Source organism: Ictidomys tridecemlineatus, chromosome 16 (assembly GCF_052094955.1).
Source record: "Ictidomys tridecemlineatus isolate mIctTri1 chromosome 16, mIctTri1.hap1, whole genome shotgun sequence".
Lineage (NCBI taxonomy): Eukaryota > Metazoa > Chordata > Mammalia > Rodentia > Sciuridae > Ictidomys > Ictidomys tridecemlineatus.
Window position 1 is genome coordinate 29,186,506 of NC_135492.1, and position 21,334 is coordinate 29,207,839.

Here is a 21,334-nt window from a genome sequence, read left to right on the forward strand (position 1 = left end):
GACAAGGTTTACATTAAGAAATCCACACTTTATTTAGTATCAAATTGCATCTGTAATGAAATACAAGTAAAAATGCTATGTAAAACGGGCATGGTGGACCATGCCGTTACCCTAGAGATGTGAGAAGCTTTGCAAGTTCAAAGTCAGGTTCCATAACTTAGTGAGGACCTATACAACTTAGCAAAACCTGTCTCTAAATATAAAAGAAAAAAATCTGAGGATGTGGTTTACTGATTAAGTGCCCCTAAGTTTAAGAGACTCTTAAAAATTTAAATTTTAAATTTCATATAAATCTTAAGAGACTTCTGAAATAATCAACTCTGAGTATTATTATTTCTCCAGTTGTGAAAAATGAGACTCTTTAGTAATTGTTGATTTATACTAAAATTATATTCTTTTAGGGATGCACAATTCTATACTTGTATTTTCTTATTTCTGCAATACCAGCTAAAAATGTTAAGAAAATTTTCAGCAAATGTCCAAAGCAATTACCCATTTTCTACATTTAAATGATTCTTTTTTCCACCTAGGTCCCCAATACTTCAAGGAATGGGCTATACATAAGAAACTTACTACAATCTTTATATTTGTCAAGATGTTTTTGTAAATATTTTGCTGTTATTTAAGGTACACACTTTGGACAAATGCTACTCCACATTTGGTACAGATATGAGGTCAGAAATTAAAAAATGTTGAAAATTTGAATACAGTCTTGGACACATTCTTTGGGTTTCCATATGCTATAAATCCTCCAGTGTTTTAAAAATGTTTGATCAATGGCCAAAAGCTTTGCAAAAATTTTTTCCCATGTTCTCTCACTCGTATGAATTCTGAGGTGCTGAGTAGGCTGTTAACAACTATTGGAGACTCTTTCACCTATTTTAAATTTATATGATTTCTGTGCTATCATGTCTCTGGTGTGAAATAGTGTTGAACTACTGTGAAATAACTGTTGACTCATCCTCAAAGCCACTGATGCAATGTTTTCATTGTAAAACTTCTCTCCAGTATAAAATCTATAATGTTACTAAGATGTGATCTTCAATATTAAAAGCTTTGCCATTATTCACATTTATAAGACTTCTCTCTAGTATGGGTTCTCTGGTGTCGAGTAAGTGATGATTGTTGATTAAAATCATTTCCACATTCTCTACATTTGTAGGGCTTCTCTCCAGTGTGGATTCTTAGGTGCTGAGTAAGTGATGATTTTTGACTGAAACTCTTGCCACACATTTTACATTTGTAGGGCTTCTCTCCTGTGTGGATTCGCTGGTGCTGAGTAAGTGATGATATGTGATTAAAACTCTTGCCACACACTTTACATTTGTAGGGCTTCTCTCCTGTATGAATCCTTTTGTGACAATTAAGCTGTGATGTGCTATTAAACGCTTTGGCACACTCTTTACATTTGTAGGGCTTCTCTCCAGTGTGGATTCGGTGGTGCTGAGTAAGTGATGATATTTGACTAAAACTCTTGCCACACACATTACAATTGTAGGGCTTCTCTCCAGTATGAATCCTGTTGTGGCGATGAAGATTTGAGTATATATTAAAACCCTTGCCACACACTTTACATTTGTAGGGCTTCTCTCCAGTGTGGATTCGCTGGTGCCGAGTAACTGATGATTTTTGACTGAAACTCTTGCCACACACTTTACATTTGTAGGGCTTCTCTCTAGTATGAATCCTGTTGTGGCTATCAAGATTTGAGTTAGTATTAAAACTCTTGCCACTCACTGTACATTTGTAGTGCCTCTCTCCAGTATGAATAATGTTGTGGAGATTAAGATTCGAGTTTATATTAAAACTCTTGCCACACACATTACATTTGTAGGGCTTGTCTCCAGTGTGGATTCGCTGGTGCTGAGTAACTGATGATTTTTGACTGAAACTCTTGCCACATACTTTACATTTGTAGGGCGTCTCTCCAGTATGAATCCTGTTGTGTTGATTAAGCTGTGAGTTTGTATTAAAACTTTTGTCACACACTTTACAAATGTAGGGCTTCTCTCCCGTATAAATGCTCTGGTAATTTTTAAGGCTTGGTTTTTGACTGAAACCTTTGCAAAATTGTTTACATATGTAGGGCATTACTCCAGGGTGTGTCCACTGGTGACAAATAAGATTGGAGCTTGTATTAGAAGTTTTGTCACATTCTTTGCATTTGCATGGCATATCTCCTGTACAAACACTGTGATGTTGAGTAATGTTCTTGAGTGCATTGCATTCTTCACATTGGTAGGTCTTCTCTGCAGATTAAATTTTTTGGTGTTCAGTAAGGGTGAAAAACACTTTAAGGCTTTCACACACTTTTTACATTTACAGGTCTCTCCTTCAGTATAAATCCTCTGTTACTTAACAAGTTATAACTTTTCACTAAAAGTTCTTTTACAGTCTTTAAATTTGTGGAATTTATCACTATCAGTGCTGTGTTTAAAAAATATATCAAAGCATTTGCCTGCTGAATATCTTCTATACATATGGGGCTGTCTTTCCCTATAAATTTTCTTGTATCAAGCAAGCTTTGCACTGTGGTTAAGAGCCCTTTCACATATTTTACACTTGCAGGTTTTGTCTTGCCTAAGAATATTTTAATGAATAATAGTTTTTGATCACTAAAGCAAGACTTTCCTACATGGTCATCTTGGTAAATTTTTTTTAGAAAAGGATTAGGATTTCTCTATATTCATAAATTTTATCACCAAGGAAAATACACTGGTCATTACTCAGGGTAGAGACATGGCTTATTGTGTTACTTATAGCATTATCTATATAGTGCACTTTCCAGAAATCTGTATCAGAATTGTCATTAAGCTATAGTGGGGAAGTAGAAACTTTTCTACAATTTTTAATATTGTCCATTTGGGCACAAGCAGAAATTATTTTTTTGTTTCAGAAAAATGGATATTTTATAAAGAAACTCCCAAAAGAATCACTTTTAGAAATATCTTTTCTGTGCAAATATTTGACTGGAATTTTAAATTAGTGCTACTTTTATAATTGGCCAAGTTGAAAACTGATGCATGGACTAGATTTCAAATTTTCCACATTGTCTTTCAGTTCAAAAATGGCTGTGGATTTATTCTTAAAGACATATAAAACTCCTCAAAATAATTGGAATACATTGAAATTTTTTCAGATATTAATTTTCTCTGGTGTCTTTTGACCAAAATTTTTTTATCATAAATAGGGACTACTGATTGATTTTGTCTATTATAATACAATTTTTGAACTTTACTCTCACCTATATTTTCCCATTGTTTTTTTGGTTGTAAATAGTCAAAGTCGCACTTTCCATATCTTCCCTCTCTCTCATTTATTCCCTGCTCTGGGAAAATTTGTCGATGATGATGAGAAGTCATGGCTGTAATAAATAAAAATAACAAACATGTTTATTTACTGAACTGGGCTGAGTGTATTTTGTAGACCTAAAAAATTACAGCAAAAAATAACATCAGCAGAGGTGTGGATTATTAAATCCAAGTCTATCATTACTCTAGTAATATATATATATCAAATAAAAATACACACAGAAAATTACTTTGAAAATTTTCCTAATCATCTTTATGTTCACAGTATTCAAGATGAGTACATTACAATGAAGAGTAATATAGTAGAGAAAAATCCATTGTGTTACACAAAGAGTTTCCTCTTTCAGAATATATTTTCAAAATCTACCAACTTTCTTCTGTTTCATTAAAATATAAAAATATGAAACATGTGAATATTTGAAGACTGTTCAAAAAGGGGTCCCTGCTTACCAACAGAAAAAAACATGGCTAAATCAACTGTAAGCAAAGTTATGAATCACTCAAAAGAAATAGTCAATTATCACTTAAAAGAAATTTACTGAACTAAACCAACACACAAAAAACAGAATAAAAATTAGTCAAGAATTGTTAATAGTAATAAGCAGAAAATGTATGTTGAAAGACTTTCTTTAGAAAAGGTCTGAAAGAGTCAGGGGTGGTTGTACATAGCAACATAGGAGGTTGAGCTAGAGCATCAAAATTTGAAGGCCAGACAAAGTAAAAAATGCAAAATGCTAAATCGCCCTTAAGTTCTCTTTCCAGTACAAATAAACACACCTCAGAAAATAGGAAAAATGAAACATCCAAGCAGCTCAGTTTTCTACAAGTTGTAAAGATTAAAGTAGGTTGTAAATCCATGTTTAAAAACCCAGGATACTGAGAGCATCCAAGAGAAAAAGAAGGGTCACCTAGAAATGTGTAACTATATAATTGTGAAATCCTTAGTCCAATCTTCACAACACAGGAAGGAATTCAAGTCTATCTATATTCAAGGGATGAAAGAATAAAATTATCAACCAAGAAATTATATTCACAGCTACTACCTTTCAAAAGAGAAGGAAAATGAAGACTTTAAACATGTAAAAATATACACACTATTCATCAACACTGGATCTGTTCTCCAAAAAGTACTAAAGGTAATCTTTCATAATAAAATGTAAGTGCACAGCATCATAAGTCATATAAAATTTTAAAGATTTCATGGCAAAAATAATAATATTTTATTGTAATGACAGGTCTCCAAACATGTAATTTTGAAATAAAATTTGAAAGAAAAAAGCATACCAACAATACTGTTAGTAGGCATATATAACTGTAACAAAAATATGATTTTAAAAGGACACATAAATATATTCAGTTTTTTAATAAAGTGAAGTCAAGTTGATACTCATACAGTATGAGTAGGAGATTCTCCATTTTTAGACTTTTTTGTTGGCAAATGCAATATTACAGAATTCTGATTAAAACAAAACTTAGATATCTTAATTCACTCTAAATATTGCAATTGTAGATAGTCTACAGGATACTCTAAATCTAAGAACACACACATACTGAAAGCAAAGAGATATAATAATAACAAATACAAAAGTAGTTGAACAAAACTTTGGCTGTCTAAATTATAGTACACAAAACATACTTTAAGATAGTTATAGGACATAGAAGACGTTTTAAATTAAAAATAACTTTGAAAAGACGCAAAAGAGAGAAAAGGACCCTATTCCTAGGTTCTGAATTAAGAGTAAATACATTCACTACGTACTTCATACTTCCCAAGCACACAACAAAAACACTGAGAGGGTTGAATAAAAACAAAGAATCACTGTCATGCTAAGAGACATTAATCCCCACTTACTGAAAAGGGAAATACAGTGAAGCAAAATGGTAATTGCAAAGCATAAGACTTTGAAAATATTTTGAAACTACTATAGACTTATAGAATCCCTGTTCTTTATCACAACTGGGATATTATGCTGGTTAGATCAATTTTATATATTAAAACAAAGGTTAATATAAATTTAAGTGATAGTCATTTTGTAACGAACATGGAATAAATATTTGAAGTCAAAAGTGGTAGGGATTTTCAAAAATCCCTAAATATGTGTCAGTTTATTGAACACTCTTGGGCATGCTGTTGTTCAAAATTGAAAGATTAAATTTAAAGATTTTTATAGTATTTAAAGTTAACAAGAGGCTCCATGTAGTATTCGTTAACATTCTATTGTTATAAAAAATTTTTGCAGACAAATCCATCCTTTAAATTGTATAAATATCCCCCTAAATACAAATAAGACTATTTCCCTGCTAAAATAATATATTAAAAGTTACAGCATTCAATTGTAAATGCAAACATGGAGTCAGGTAAACGGAGTTCTTAGTGAGTGTGGCAAAAAGCCCTCACATCAATAGCAAATTAAAAACATTGCACACTAGTGTAGTTAGATTGTTATTAAACAGAGCCATCATGGGGAACACAAACCAAATATCCCTTGAAAAGAATGATGAGCCATATTGGAATATAGAAACTATAGAACTTTGAAGTCAAAGAATTTATTCTAATTATATATTTTACAAAATGTATGTATACTAGGTTAACTGATATGTAACAGAAAAAATACTGCAGAATTCTAGAACGTGAAAACATCTGTAAACTAAAGAAGCAGCTTTCTGAACAAAAGAGAATAGTTTTGTGATGAGATGACAGAAATGAGCCATTGCTTTCTAAGCATTCTTTATTTTTTTTTTGAGATTTAAACTTTTTAGAGATCTATTGCATGAAAAATTGAATTAATGTTACTGAAATGTATATTTAAAATTTTGGAGACAGTAAGTTTTATTTTGTGGTTTTGATTACAATGCAAATTAATAGATAAAGAGAATTGCAACATTTCTCAAAGCTATATTTAAAATAATGTGATCTTTATCCTATAAATAAGAACAAGCTCATCCATATACAAATGATGGGCATGCATGTAATCTCAGCTACTAGGAAGTCTGAGGCAAGTGAATTGCAAATTCAAAATATCCTCAATAACTTAGTGAGAACCTCTCTCCAAATATGAGGTAAAAAAAGCTTGGGGTGTAGTTCCGCATGAGAGTATCACTGCCATCAATCCCCATTACACTTATACATAGAAAACTTCAATTTCTATGTACACGGGCAGAATCAAAAGCCAATCAAGATAAAATACAAAAGTCATGGACAAAAGAGGCTTAATATTTATACAAGCAAAAGCACATATAATATTATTGGCAATACAAACATGAATCATACATATCTTAGTTTGTAAAGCAATTAACTGATATGAGAAAACCCAGTCCTTAAGAGAGAACATACTGTATACAATTAAAAAAAAAAAAACAATAAAATTGTAAATATCTACCAATGTATTATTTTACAAATCCTCTAACTCATATAAAACTTACACCATCTCTCGAAACAGCAATCTTTGTTCAACTTGACATTCATTCCATGGCAGATAATTTCACAGAAAATCCATTACACATATCATACAAAACCCTAATAAGGAATTTTTAGTGAAAAAATGTACAAATAAGATTAGAGAAACTGACTTATGATAATAAGGTATTACAATGGGTGGACCTAGAGGTCTCCAGAAATGTGCAAAACTTTCCTGCAAATAATGGAAGAAGGGCTGGAGTTGTAGAGTAGTGTTAGAGAGCTTTCCTAGCATGAGTGAGGCCCTGGGTTCAATTCTCAGAACCATATATGGATAAATAAAAAATTCATTAACAACTAAAAATATTTTTAAAATTATGGAAGAGCTGTCAGATAATATTTACACTCACAAGGCAAGGGGAGTGTTTTGTTGTTTATTTGAATGTATGGAGACATTACTGAAGAAAAAGCAGGATACTACATAATTTTAAAGCACAAAACACAGGACAAGTTTTTCTGATAACAAGAGAAAGAATTCAAAGCTTCTCGAAAATATTTTCTGCTGGATAATGTCTCAATGAACCTTTTTGAATATAGGCTGCCTCCCCTACCTCAACTATGTCCTCTGCTATATGCGGGCCACAGGATTTGACATCATTGCATTCCTCTAAGTCAACCATATTTCAAGTGAAAAATATATATCTTGCCACTAAAATAAAACATTAATGGTGAAAATAAACATCATTAACATTGTCTTGTCAGCACCAAGAACTACCCCATCTTCTTTATTGAAAGCATAAATCTGCAACACATTCTTGTGGAGAAGTTCCCAAAAGATATACTTCAAGGGAAGAAAACTAAATAATGATAATTAGGAATTTTGAAGGAAAGTTATGCTCACCCACAAAGACTAGGTTGCTGTAGTTCTCCAACATCACTTCTCTATATAAATTCTGCTGAGCAGAATCCAGAAATTTCCATTCCTCCTCAGAGAAATCAATAGCGACATCCCCAAATGTCAATGGCTCCTGAAATAAAAATTGTTAGATAAATAGAACATGGACCAAACCATTATTCAGTTTTTAATATGAATTAAGAGTTAGTAGAACTGACTGTCATGTAGGAGAGTGAATTTAATTATGTAATAAGATACTTTGCATTATCTAATTCAGAGGAAAATACATGAGTCCAAAAAAAGTATATATATTCCATACCAGAGTGAAGTAAAGGATATATACCATAATCCAAGCAATGAATAAAAGCCCAACTTTTTACTTTTCTGCCATCAGTGAATGTGAAATTTGGCAGAAATTCCAGATGCAGATCAGACTTTTCAGAGATATTCTCATAAGGTGATTGTGCACAAGGGAGACAAAAAGACTGGTAAAAAAGCTTTTGAAAACACTGTGGTTCCTATTCTCCCTGCTTTCTATCCATGAGATAGATTGAGATCCCCAATTCAATTAGTTTCAAGTATCATCCATGACACATTCCCAATGTGTAAAATATTTATAAAATATTAATGTTTGGAGACAGGTAAAGTGACACTTCCACCTCGTGAAAAGACTAACTTGTAATATTTCAAGTTCTATAAGCAGTTCAACGAGTGAATCAATTTGGTACAATGGAATGAACAATGGGTTAAAGAAGACTTCAAAGAGGAGATTAAAAAATTCTTAGAGGTAAACAAGTTCATAGACACAACATATCAAAATCTCTTGGACACTATGAAAGCAGTAGTAGGAGAAAACTTCGTTGCATGGAGTTCATTCTTTAAAGAAGAAAAAGTCAATAATTAATCTCATACTTCATCTCAATGCCCTAGAAAAACAAATCAACAGCAAAAGCAGTAGAAGGCAAGAAATAATTGAAATTAGAACTGAAATTGAATTAAAAGAAACAATTAAACCTTGACAAAAAGTTGGTTCTCTGACAGACCCTATGCTAATGAAGACAAAGAGAGAGAAAATTCAAATTACCAGCATACATGATGAAAAAGGCAATATCCCAACAGACACTACAGAAATAGAGAGGATATTTAGACATTATCTTGAAAATGTATACCCCAATAACATAGAAGACATACAAAGCATCTACAAATTTCTTAAGTCATATGATATGCCAGATTAAATCAGGAAGACATACAAAATTTAAAAAAACCAGTATTAAATGATGAAATACAAGATGCCATCAGAAGCTTATCAACCAAGAAAAGCCCAGGCCCAGATCTATACACTGCCGAGTTAAACAAGACCTTTAAAGAAGAAATTCAAAATACCAATATTCTTCAATTTATTTCAGAAAATACAGAAAGAAGCAGCACTTCCAAACTCGTTCAATGAGACCAATATCACCCTAATCCCCAAACCAGGCAGGGACAAATAAAAGAAAAAAAACTTCAGGCCAATATCTCTAATGAACATAGATGCAAAAATTCTGAATAAAATTCTGCCAAATTAAACACAAAAACATATTAAAAAAGCTCATGCACCAAGATCAAGTGGGGTTTGTGCAGGAATATAGGGTTGGTTCAACATATAGAAATCAATAAAGGTAATTCATCACATCAATAGACTTAAAAATAAGAATCATATGATCATCTCAAGAGACACAGAAAAACCATTTGACAAAACACAGCACCTTTTCATGTTCAAAAAATTAGAAAAACTAGAGATAACAGGAACATACCTCAACATCATACTGGCTCTCTACATTAAGCCTAAGGCCAACATCATTCTAAAGGGAGAAAAACTAAAGGCATTCCCTCTAAAAACTGGATCAAGACAGGGGTGCGCTCTCTCACCATTTCTATTCAAAATATTTCTTGAAACACTGGCCAGAGCAATTAGACAGATGAAAGAAATTAAAGGAATAACTACAGGTAAAGAACTTAAATTAGCACTATTTTCTGAAAATATGATTCTATAACTAGAAGACCATAAAAGCACCACCAGAAAACTTCTAGAACTAAAAATGAATTCAGCAAAGCAACAGAATATAAAATTAACACATATTTTAAAAAAGGCCTTTTTGTATATCAGTGTCACAGCCTCAAGAAGGAAATAAGAAAATCTATCCCATTTACAGTAACTTCAAAAAAAGAAAACATAAGATACTTGGGAATCAACTTAATGAAAGAGGTGAAAGATCTATACAAGGAAACCTACAGAACCCTAAATAAAGAAATCAAAGAAGACCTTAGAAGATGGAAAGATCTACCTTACTCTTGCATAGGCAGAATTAATATTATCAAAACGAGCATACAACCTAAAGCACTGTACAGATTTAATGCAATTCTGATCAAAATCCCAATGACATTTCTCATAGAAATAGAAAAAGCAATCATGAAATTCATCTCGAAAAATAAGAATCCCAGAATAGCTAAAGCAATTATAAGCAGGAAGAGCAAAGAAGGTGGTATCACTATACCAGACCTTAAACTATACTACAGAGTAAGAGTAACAAAAACAGCATAGTATTGGCAGTAAAACAAGCTACTAGACCAATGGTACAGAATAGAGGAAACACAGACTAACTCACAATATTACAATTATCTTACATTAGACAATGTTGCCAAGAACATGCATTGGAGAAAAGATTTCCTCTTCAACAAACGGTGCTGGGAAAACTGGAAATCCATTTTCAAAAAAATGAAATTAATACCCTATCTCTCACCATGCAAAAAACTCAACTCAAATTGGATCAACGACCTAGGATTTAAACCGGAGACTCTGCATCTAATAAAAGAAGAAGTAGGCCATAATCTTCATCACATGGGGCTAGGCCACCCAAACTTTCTTAATAAGATGCCTATAGCACAAAAATTATAAACAAGAATCAACAAATGGGATGGATTCAAACTAAAAATTTTCTTCTCAGAAAATAAAATCTGAGGTGAACAGAGAGCCTACATCCTGGGAGTAGATTTTTAACCCTCACACATCAGATAGAGAACTAATATCTAGTATATAAAGAACTAAAAATGCTAAGCAAGAAGAAACCCAATAATCCAATCAACAAATTGGCCAAGGACCTGACACTTCTCAGAAAAGGATGTAGAATCAATCAACAAATATTTTTTCAAAAAGTTCATCATCTCTTGCAATTAGAGAAATGCAAATCAAAACCACTCTAAGATATCATCTCACTCCAGTCATAAAGACAAACAACAAGTGTTGGCAAGTATTTGGGGGAAAAGTCACACTAATACACTGCTAGTGGGACTGCAAATTGGTGCAAACAACATGGAAAACTGTATAGAGATTTCTTTGAAATTTGGGATTGAAAACATCATTTGACCCCACTATTACTCTTCTCAGACTATTCTCAAAGGACTTGAAAACAGCATACTATAGGGTCATAGCCATGTCAATGTTTATAGCAGCACAATGCAGAATAGAAAACTGTTGAGAAAACCCAGATGCCCTTCAGTGGATGACTGGATAAAAATATGGGGCATATATACACAATGCAATTTTACTCAGCAATAATAAAATCATGGCAATTGGAGGTAAATGGATGGTATTAAAGAGTGAAGTGAGGAATACCCAAAAAATAAATGTTGAATGGTTTCTCTGATATAAGAAGGCTGACTATAGTGGGGTAGGGAGGGGGAGCTTAGGAGGAATAGATGAATTCTACATAGGGCAGACGGGTGGCAGGGGAGGGGATGAGGCAGGGAATTAGCAGTGATTGTGGAATGTGATGACAACATTATCTAAAGTACATGTATGAAGGCCCAATTTGGTGCCAACATACCTTATATACAACCAGAGATATGAAAAATTGTGATATATATGGGTATTAAGAGTTGTATTGCAGAAAAAAAATGAGTACATATATAATGGCATTAATTAGCATGAATATACTTTCTATACAGAGATACAAAAATTGTGCTCTATGTATGTAATAAGAATGTAATGCATTCCACTATTGTTGTGTATTTAATAAATAAATTTTTAATAAGAAAGGTATTGAAACCCATTGGGGACACTATAAGCCTACATGGCTATATATTTTTAAAACACAGGGATGGAAAGGAAGATGCATGAAAAACCTGAGAAACCAAGAAAGAATGTGCCTCAAAAAAAGATGCTACATTATTAGAATCCATGGTCAGAATAGCAGGATAAATGGTAGAAGGTACATAATTTTCTGTGAATTAAAGGATGATATGAGAGCAAATACAGGCAGCAAAGGATCATTTTGAAAAAGAGTTACATAAGTAAATACAGAAAGCAAAAGATTCCTTCAATAAGGAGATAGAGATTTTGAAAAAAAACCAACAAAACAAAGATCCTTGAAATGAAAGAAACAGTAAACCAAATTAAGAACTCAATAGGAAGCATCTCCAACAGAATAAATCACATGGAAGAAAGAACCTCTGACATTGAAGGCAAAATATATAATCTTGAAAAAATAAAGTTGACCCCAGTGAAGATGGTAAAAAACCATGAGCAGAAGATTCAAGAATTGTGAAATAATATGAAAAGGCCAAATTTAACAACTATTGGGATAGACGAAGGCATAGAGGTCTAATCTACAGAAATGGACAATCTATTCAATGAAATAATACCAGAAAAAATTTCCAAACATGTAGAGTGAATTGAAAAATCAAATACAAGGATCATATAGGACACCAAATGAAAAAGATCACTACAGGTTTACACCAACACACATAATAATGAAAACACCTAGCATGCAGGAGGAGCAGAGCATTTCAAAAGCCACAAGAGAAAGGAATCAAATTACATATTGGGAAAACCAATCAGGATCTCTGATTTCTGAACTGAGACCCTGCAATCTACAAGATCCTGCAACAGTATAAACCAAGCTCTAAAAGAAATGGATGCCAACCAAGAAGCATACCCAGCAAAATTAAATTTTGATTAGCAATCGGATTTCAATTCACATTTTATTTTATGACAAAATAAAAACCTTCCATCATACACAAATTTAAATAAATTTACAACCAGAAACCTGCACTACAGAACATCCTTAGCAAAATATTCCATGAGGAGGAAATGAACAACAATAAAAAATCAGAAAAGGGTAGTATAACTCTAAAGGAAAAACCTATCAAAGAGAAACTGACTTAGTTAGATACCAAAAATAAACAAAAATAACTGAGAATACATATGTTGTCTCAATAATAACCCTGAAAGTTTAGTTCCAACTTAGCAATAAAAAGACAGGCAGATTTGATTAAAAAGACAAACAATATGCTGCCTCCAAGAGACTCATCTCATAGGAAAAGACACCCAGAGACTAAATGTGACAGGTTGGAAAAAAATATATTGCTCAGGCTGGGGCTGGGGCTCAGTGGTAGAGCACTAGCCTAGCACATGTGAGGTCCTGTATTTGATCCTCAGCACCAAATAAAACTAAATAATAAAGGTATTGTGTCCATTTACAAAAAATAAATATTAAAACACATACCACTCACATGAAATGTGGAGGCTAGCAGGGGTTTCCATTCTTATATAAAATAATGTTGACTTCAAGTGAAAGTTAATCAAAAGGAATAAAGAAGGACACTACATACTGCTTAAAGGAACTATACACCAACAAGACAGAACAATTATAAACATATACACCTTCAAATAAATAGAGAATCTATGTTCAAACAGACTCTTTTAAAGTTTAAGGGCCAAGTAGACCACAAGACAATAATTCTGGGTGACTTTAACACACCTGTTTTACCACTGGATTGATCGTCCAAACAATACCCAGACAGAAAGTATAGAACTCAATAAAACAATCAATAACTTAGATTTAACTGGCATACATAGACTATTTCATCCTTCAACAGGTGAAGACACTTTCTTCTCAGCAGCAAATGGATCTTTCTCTAAAATAGACCATATGTCATGCCAAAAAGGAACTCTAAGCAATACAGAAAAGAAAGGATACTACCCTGCATTCTATCAGATCATAATGGAATGAAATTAGAAAACAATGATAAAAATAGAAGCTACTCCAACACCTGGAGACTAAATAATATGCTAGTGAAGGAACAATTTGTTGCAGAAAACATCAAAGAGGAGATTTAAAAATTCTTAGAGGTGAATGAGGACACAGATACAACATATAAAAATCTCTGGGACACTATGAAGGCATTACTAACAGGAAAGTTCATTGCATGGAGTTTATTCCTTAAAAAAATAAAAAGTCAAATAAATGACCTAAAATTACATCTCAAAGCCCTAGGAAAAACAATTAATCAACTCCAAAAGAAGTAAAGGACAGAAAAGAATTAAAATCAGAGCTGAGATCAATGAAATTGGAACAAAAGAAGCAAATAAAAATTGACAAAGTTACTGGGAATGGTACCAACATTTGATCCAGCTATCCCACTCCCCAGTCTACACCTAAAGGACTTAAAATCAGCATAGTAGAGACACAGTCACAGTGTTTTTAGCAGCACAATTCACAAGAGTTAAACTGTGGAGCCAACATAGATGCCCTTTAGTGGATGAATGGATAAAGAAAACATTGCATTTGTACACAATGGAATATTACTCAGCAATAAAAGAAAATGAAATCATGGCATTTGCAGGTAAATGGATGGCATTGGAGAAGATAATGCTAAGTTAGCCAAACCCAAATAACAAATGCTGAATGTTTTCTCTAATATAAGGAGGGTGATTCATAGCAGGATAGGGAGGGGAAGCATGGGAAAAATAGATGAATTTTATTTTGGGCAGAGTGGTGGGAGGAATAGCGAGGGGAAAGGGATTAGTCAGAATGGTGGAATATAATAGACATCATTATCCAAAGTACACGTATGAACACATGAATTGATTTCAACCTACTTTATATACAGATATATGAAAATTGTGCTGTATATGTGTAATAAGAATTGTAATATATTGTGCTGCCATATATTTTAAATTTTTTTAAAATTTTCAAAATGAAAAGTTGGCTCTTTGAAAAACAAATACATTTGATAAAACCTTATCCATGATATAGAGCAGGAGAGAAATACTCTAATTACTAAAATCCATGATGAAAAAGGAAATATCACCATGAACATTAGAGACATAGAGACGATAATTAGAAATTATTTTGAAAATTTGTACTGCAATAAAACAGAAAATATTGAAGTCATCAACAAATGTCTAGAATCATGTGACTTACACAAACTGAGTAAGTTAAACAGATTATTTTCAAGCAATGAAATAGAAGACATCATCAAAAGCCTACCAACAAAAATAAATAAATAAATAAAGCCCAGGACTCAATAGATACAAGACCTTCAAAGAAGAACTAACACCAAAACTCCTCAAATTATTCCGTGAAATTTAAAAAGAGGGAGCACTTCTAAACTCACTCTATAAGGCCAATATCTCCTTGATTATAAAATCAGACAAACACAGAAAAGAAAGTATACTTCAGACCAATACCTCTAAAAAGCAGAAGCAAAAATTCTGAATAAAATTCTGGCAAATCAAATACAAAAAACATATCAAAAAGATGGTTCATCATGATCAAGTGGGATTCATCCCAGGGATGCAAGGTTGGTTCAACATACAGATATCAATAAATGTAATTCATCACATCAGTAGATTTAAAGATAATAAACTTATGATCATCTCAACAAATGCAGAAAAAATATTTGACAAAACACAGCACTTCTTCATGTTCAAAACACTATAAAATCTAGGGATAACAGGAACTTATGTCAACATTTAAAAGGCTATTTATGCCATGCCTCAGGCCAACATCATTCTAAATGGAGAAAAACTGAAGGCATTCCCTCTAACATCAGAAACAAGACAGGGATTCCCTCTCTCACCCCTTCTATTCAATATAGTTCTTGAAACACTTGACAGAGCAATTAGACAGATGAAAGAAATTAAAGAATAAATATAGGAAAAGATGAACCTAACCTAGTAGTATTTGCTGATGATATGATTCTGTACCTAGATGACTCAAAAACTCCACTAGAAAACTTCTAGAACTATAATTCAGCAAAGTAGCAGGATATAAAATCAACAACCGTAAATCAAAGGCATTTCTGTATATCAGTGACAAATCCTCTGAGAGAGAAATGAGCAAAACTACCCCATTCACATAATCCTCAATAAAAAACAATACTTGGGAATCAACAAGAGGTGAAGGATCTATACAATGAAAACTATGAAACACTAAAGATAAATCAAAGACCTTAGAAGATGGAAAGATTTAACTTGATCTTGAATAGGCAGAATTAATATTATCAAAATGGTCCTACTACCAAAAGCACTCTACAGATTTAATGCAATTCTGATCAAAATCCCAATGGCATTCCTCTTAGAAATAGAAAAGCAATTGTGAAATTTATCTGGAAAAATAAGAGACTCAGAAGAGCTAAAGCAATCCTTAGCAGGAAAAGGGAGGAAGGTAGCATTGCTATACCAGACCTTAAACTATACTACAGAGCCACAGTAATAAGAACAGCATGGTACTGGCATCAAAACAGGCTGGTAGACCAATAGCCCAGAGTACAGGACACACAGACCAACCCACAAAACCACAATTATCTTATATTAGACAAAGGTGCTAAAAATATGCACTGGAAAAAAGATAGCATCTTCAACAAATGGTTCTGGGAAAACTGGAAATCCATATGCAGCAAAATAAAATTGAATCCCTCTCTCTCACTATGCATAAAAGTTAACTCAAAATGGATCAAGGATCTAGGAATTAAACCAGAGACTCTCCAAATAGAAGATAAAGTAGGCCTTATCTCCATAATGTGGGATTAGGCTACAACTTCCTTAATAACACTCCTATAGCACAGGAATTAAAAGCAAGAATCAACACATGTGATGGATTGAAACTAAAGATTTTTATCAAAAAAAACCCCAATAGAATAGAGAGCCTACACTCTGAGAGCAATTTTTACCCCACATTCATCAGATAGAGCACTATTTTCTAGGGTATATAAAGAACTCAAACGTCTTAACACCTAAAAATAATCCAATCAATAAATGGGCCAAGAAGCTGAAAAAACACTTCTGAGAAGAGAATATACAATCAATCAACAATTATATAAAAAATGTTCATCATCTCTAGCAATCAGAGAAATTCAAATTAAAACCACTCTAAGATACCATCTCATTCCAGTCAGAAGGGCAGATATTAGGAAGACAAACAAGAGTAAGTGTTCGCAAAGATGTGAGGGAAAGGTACACTCATGCATTGCTGGTGGGACTGCAAACTGGTGCAGCCAATTTTGAAATGAGTATGGAGATTCCTTGGAAATCTGGGAATGGAACCACCATTTGACTCAACTATTTCTCTTCTCAGACTATACCAAGAAACAAAAAGAGCACACTACAGAGAAACAGCCAGGTCAATGTTTATAGCAGCACAATTCACAATATCTAAACTATGGAGTCAACATAGATGCCCTTCAGTGGATGACTGGATAAAATAAAATGTGGCTTATATATACAATGGAATATTACTCATCATTAAAAAAGAACAAAATCACGGCACTTGCATGTAAATGGATGGAGTTGGAGAAGATAATGCTAAGTGAAGTCAGCCAATCTCCTCCCAAAAAATGCCAAATATTTTCTCTGATATAAGGAGGCTGAATCATAGTGGGTTAGGGAAGGGGAGCATGGGAGGAATAGATAAATTCTAAATAGGGCAGAGGGGTGGATGGGAAAGGGAAGACACAGGAGATTAGCAAGGATGATGGAATGTGATGGACATCTTTATACAAAGTTCATGAAAATTTGAAACATGAAAAATTGTGCTCTATGTGAAATAATGATTGTAATGCATTCCACTGTTGTAATGTATTTAAAAAATAATAAAACCCATAAAAAATCATGATCTAAAAAACCTCTAGAAAAAAAGAAAGAAAGAGGAAAGAAAGAAAGAAAGAAAGAAAGAAAGAAAGAAAGAAAGAAAGAAAGAAAGAAAGAAAGAAAGAAAGAAAGAAAGAAAGAAAGAAACTGACTGAGATACAATGCATTTGGTGCTACATACCTGATATATCCAGTGGTCTGGAGGCTGAGGCAGGGGGATCACAATTGTGAAGCTTACCATAGCAACTGAGTGAAACCCTGGCTAAATTTAAAAATAAATAGGCAGTAGTAATTTTAAAAAATTAAGAAAAGATAAAAATTCTTAAATAAAAATTTTAAAAAGACTGAGGATAGTGTTCAGTAACAGGGCACCCTGGTTCCAATCCCCAGTTTCACAAAAGGAAAAAAAGAATGAAAAAAAGTCCTTTTCAAAGTTACCGAAAAAATATTTTTAAATTTATACATTGTATATATGAAAACAAAAATTTTATTTCTTAAATGACTCTATTAAAGAGAACAAGGAGAAGTGACAGACGAAAGAAACGAATTGCCTCACCCTTAAACAAACTCTTCTAAGAAAGAAGAACATAGACTACAAGAGAAACGCAGGCAAGAGCCGTGAACAGCCCCTTCAAATAGCAGGTATCTAAATGTCCCTTCATCACAAAACAATCAACGTCTATAGAAAGGAGGGACTATACCATAAATTCACAATGAACACAAATTGATATAGTGTTGAAGAACATGTGGGTTATCATGAAGGTTCACAGAAAAAGATGTGGACCCTATAGCACCTGTTCATGTGGGGACACAGCACGCTCCTCCAGAGCCGAGACCCGGGGTCTGGTGAAAGAGGATGTCCATTTGGGAATAGATAAATACTAAACTATGGAAAATAACCATTTTTGGCAATCAGACACATTTCGTTTGCCACATTGCATACAGTTTGACCAATACTATGAACACCATGTCAGTTTTATATAGCTGTCACATAAATGTCACATTTCACATATAAGCATACTTAAATAGTTCATCTGCAGAATTTGAAAAAATACAAATACAGATCAGCACATAAAAGACTGAATTACACACCCTGGGTATAGATGATAGGACTCCTCATTATAAAGAGGACAGCTTCCTTCAGGTTCATCTATGACAACACCCATCAAAATTTCACCATGGTTACTTTTCATTGAAGACGGGACCAAAGCAAACAGTTTGAAAATTCTCCTGGAAGGTTGAATCAATATGAAATGAGCCAAGAATTCGGAACTCTAAGAGCAAAAGCAGAAGCTATCATTACCAGGCACTAATGCATATTATAAAATTATCATATTGCAGTAATTTGAGGACCAAAAAAATCACAAAGCAGAAATTTCATAGATGACTCCATATGTATGTAAATGTCATTATGAAGTGCATTGAAAAGGCCTAGATAAATGCCACCATCTCTAGCAGAGGATTTGATGTGAATGAACAGGACAACCAAACGTGAAGGGAGGTGTGGGAACTGGAGGCGCAGAGCACTGGTAGCGCTTGGGTGCAGGACGAGTGTGGTACTGGATTACACTCCATCACCCCAAAGAAGCACATATTGAGTAGGATTATGTTTCAAAATTATACCAGAATAGGAGGCTCCTAAATTCCCTTCACACATGGATACACAAAATAAACACCTACTTCTGTTTTGAGTCCCTTTTAAATAAAGTTATAATGGACTGAGAGACCTATGCATTGGACCACTCAGAAAATATCTACCATCAGAAGGGCAGGAAAAGTTGGGGGACACTTGGGAATTAGTCCTGCCTTGAGCAATGTGCCACATAATTGGTACAGAATACCCCAATCCAGTGTCACCCAGAGTAGAGAAAAACTGATTGGTGTCACAAATGGAGCACATGGGACACGAAATGACTTGTAGCTGGAAAAATAATTTGTCTGGTGATCATAGAAGAAAGAGGTGAATATACACAAGTATCAGGGTGAGAGAAAGGGGGAGATTTTCAATGGCTGTGGAGGGTCACGAGCTTTATCCATGGGACAATGGCAGAAGAAGAGTAAGATCAAGAGTCCCAGTTTTTCCCTACAAGGAATTTGCAGTGTGATCTGCAACCTGTGGTTGCTAACAGTTGAGGTCCTCCCCAGCCAGTCCCTAAGGGTAGACAGGACAAATGCAGTACACCCAGCAGCCCTTCCTGAGCCCTCTTCCTCCTACCCCAGTAATAACTCCAGGTCTAACCAGTTCTTTCTGGAAGAAGGTTCTCCAGGCACTCAGGGTCCCAATATTTTTTCCTTTCCATGGACTCCATCCTAATGCACCAAGCTTTGGGAGCAGTGGTAACTGTGCATGTGCATATCTCCGAAAGGAGGGGCTTCACATTAGTGTGCAAACACTTCCCTGGACTATGATCCCCCCTCCTAGGAGGAAAGCAAAAGCTGTCAAAGGCACAGCTCCCTGTTTCTTTCTAGAACAGGTTCACACCACCTTCCTGCAGTGAGCACAGGCAGCCTGGGTTCTAACCAATTGCATTACGAATTCAGCCCCCAGCCAAGTAGGACAGCTTCTCAGTCTAAGTGCAGCTGTGGGAAAGGCTCCTATCAAACAGTCAAAGAAACTAGTCCTCCAATGACATGGATTTGGAGAAAGAGACCTGCTCACATGGGGCGAGAATATACGCTCAGTGCAGCCATTTTTGAAAACAGCATGGAGTTCTTTAAAAGCTAACAGAGTAACAACAACTCTGGATGCATTCCCAGAGGAACTTGAACCAGTGTGTTCATAAAAGCTGCATTCCCATTGCTGTTCCAGGGTCCACAGGAGCCAGGACGAGGGAACTTCTGATGTGGCTCTGGCTAAGGAGACTCCTCCCAGCCACAGGGCCATCACCTACTCCCATGAGAAACTACTATCCCTAAATGCACCTGCTCATAGGTCAACAGGTGGATGATATGCACCAGATGCTCAGGAGACCTCAGATGAGCCAGGTGTGGGATCCTCGAGTCAGGCAGAGCCAAAACACGACCAGAAAAATATCACAGAGGGCATGAGACCCCTATGACATGCAGTCCACAGGGGGAAACCTCAGCCCATAGACATTCTGAACAGGGGTCTAGCCTAGGAGAGGAAGACAGAATACACATGCACACACACACAAACTCACACATTTTTTCAAATGTCAAGTGGTTTTTGGTGTACTTTTCTCTCATGTAAAATGCTCATAATCAGAAAACAAAACCTTTGCTTCTTATTTTATTACAGTTTGGACAGGGGACTGGAATTTGAGGAATTCATTAATACATATGTACAGGTTTCATCTGGGAGACGGGGTTCTGGATCTGACATTTTTCTTCCCTTACATTTAGAACATTCAGGGGGCCTCAGGCAGGAGGGCCACACCTGAAATCCCAGCCACTCAGGAGGCTGAAGTATAAGTTCAAGACCAGACTTGGCATCTCAGCATCTGTCAGGAGATAAATGATAGAAAGTACAAGTGATGTAGCTCTGTGGGAAAGGACTTCTGCACTCAATCCACTATGCTCCCCATGCCACCCCCCCAAAAAATGAAAACCTCAGGGGTGAGAAAAACCTGAAACCCCTTCAGATCCCAGCCCATTTTGGAAAAAAAAGGGCCCACGAACTGATAATTCTCATGGTCCCAACACTCTGAAATCCACCACAGAAGAAATTCAGGGAGAAGACTTGAGCTGCCAATTTTTACAGAGATATCCATGTGTTTAATAATAAGAATAAAAGAATCCAACATCTTTAGAAACCCAAGAAATGTAAAATAAAATCCTATTAGAGACAAAATTAAATAGTA

At 34.5% G+C, this 21,334-nt stretch overlaps 1 pseudogene; it reads right to left on the reverse strand.

The window, feature by feature from the left end:
- Nucleotides 1-21,334, reverse strand: part of LOC144371404 (uncharacterized) — a 93,664-nt pseudogene that overhangs the window by 40,243 nt on the left and 32,087 nt on the right.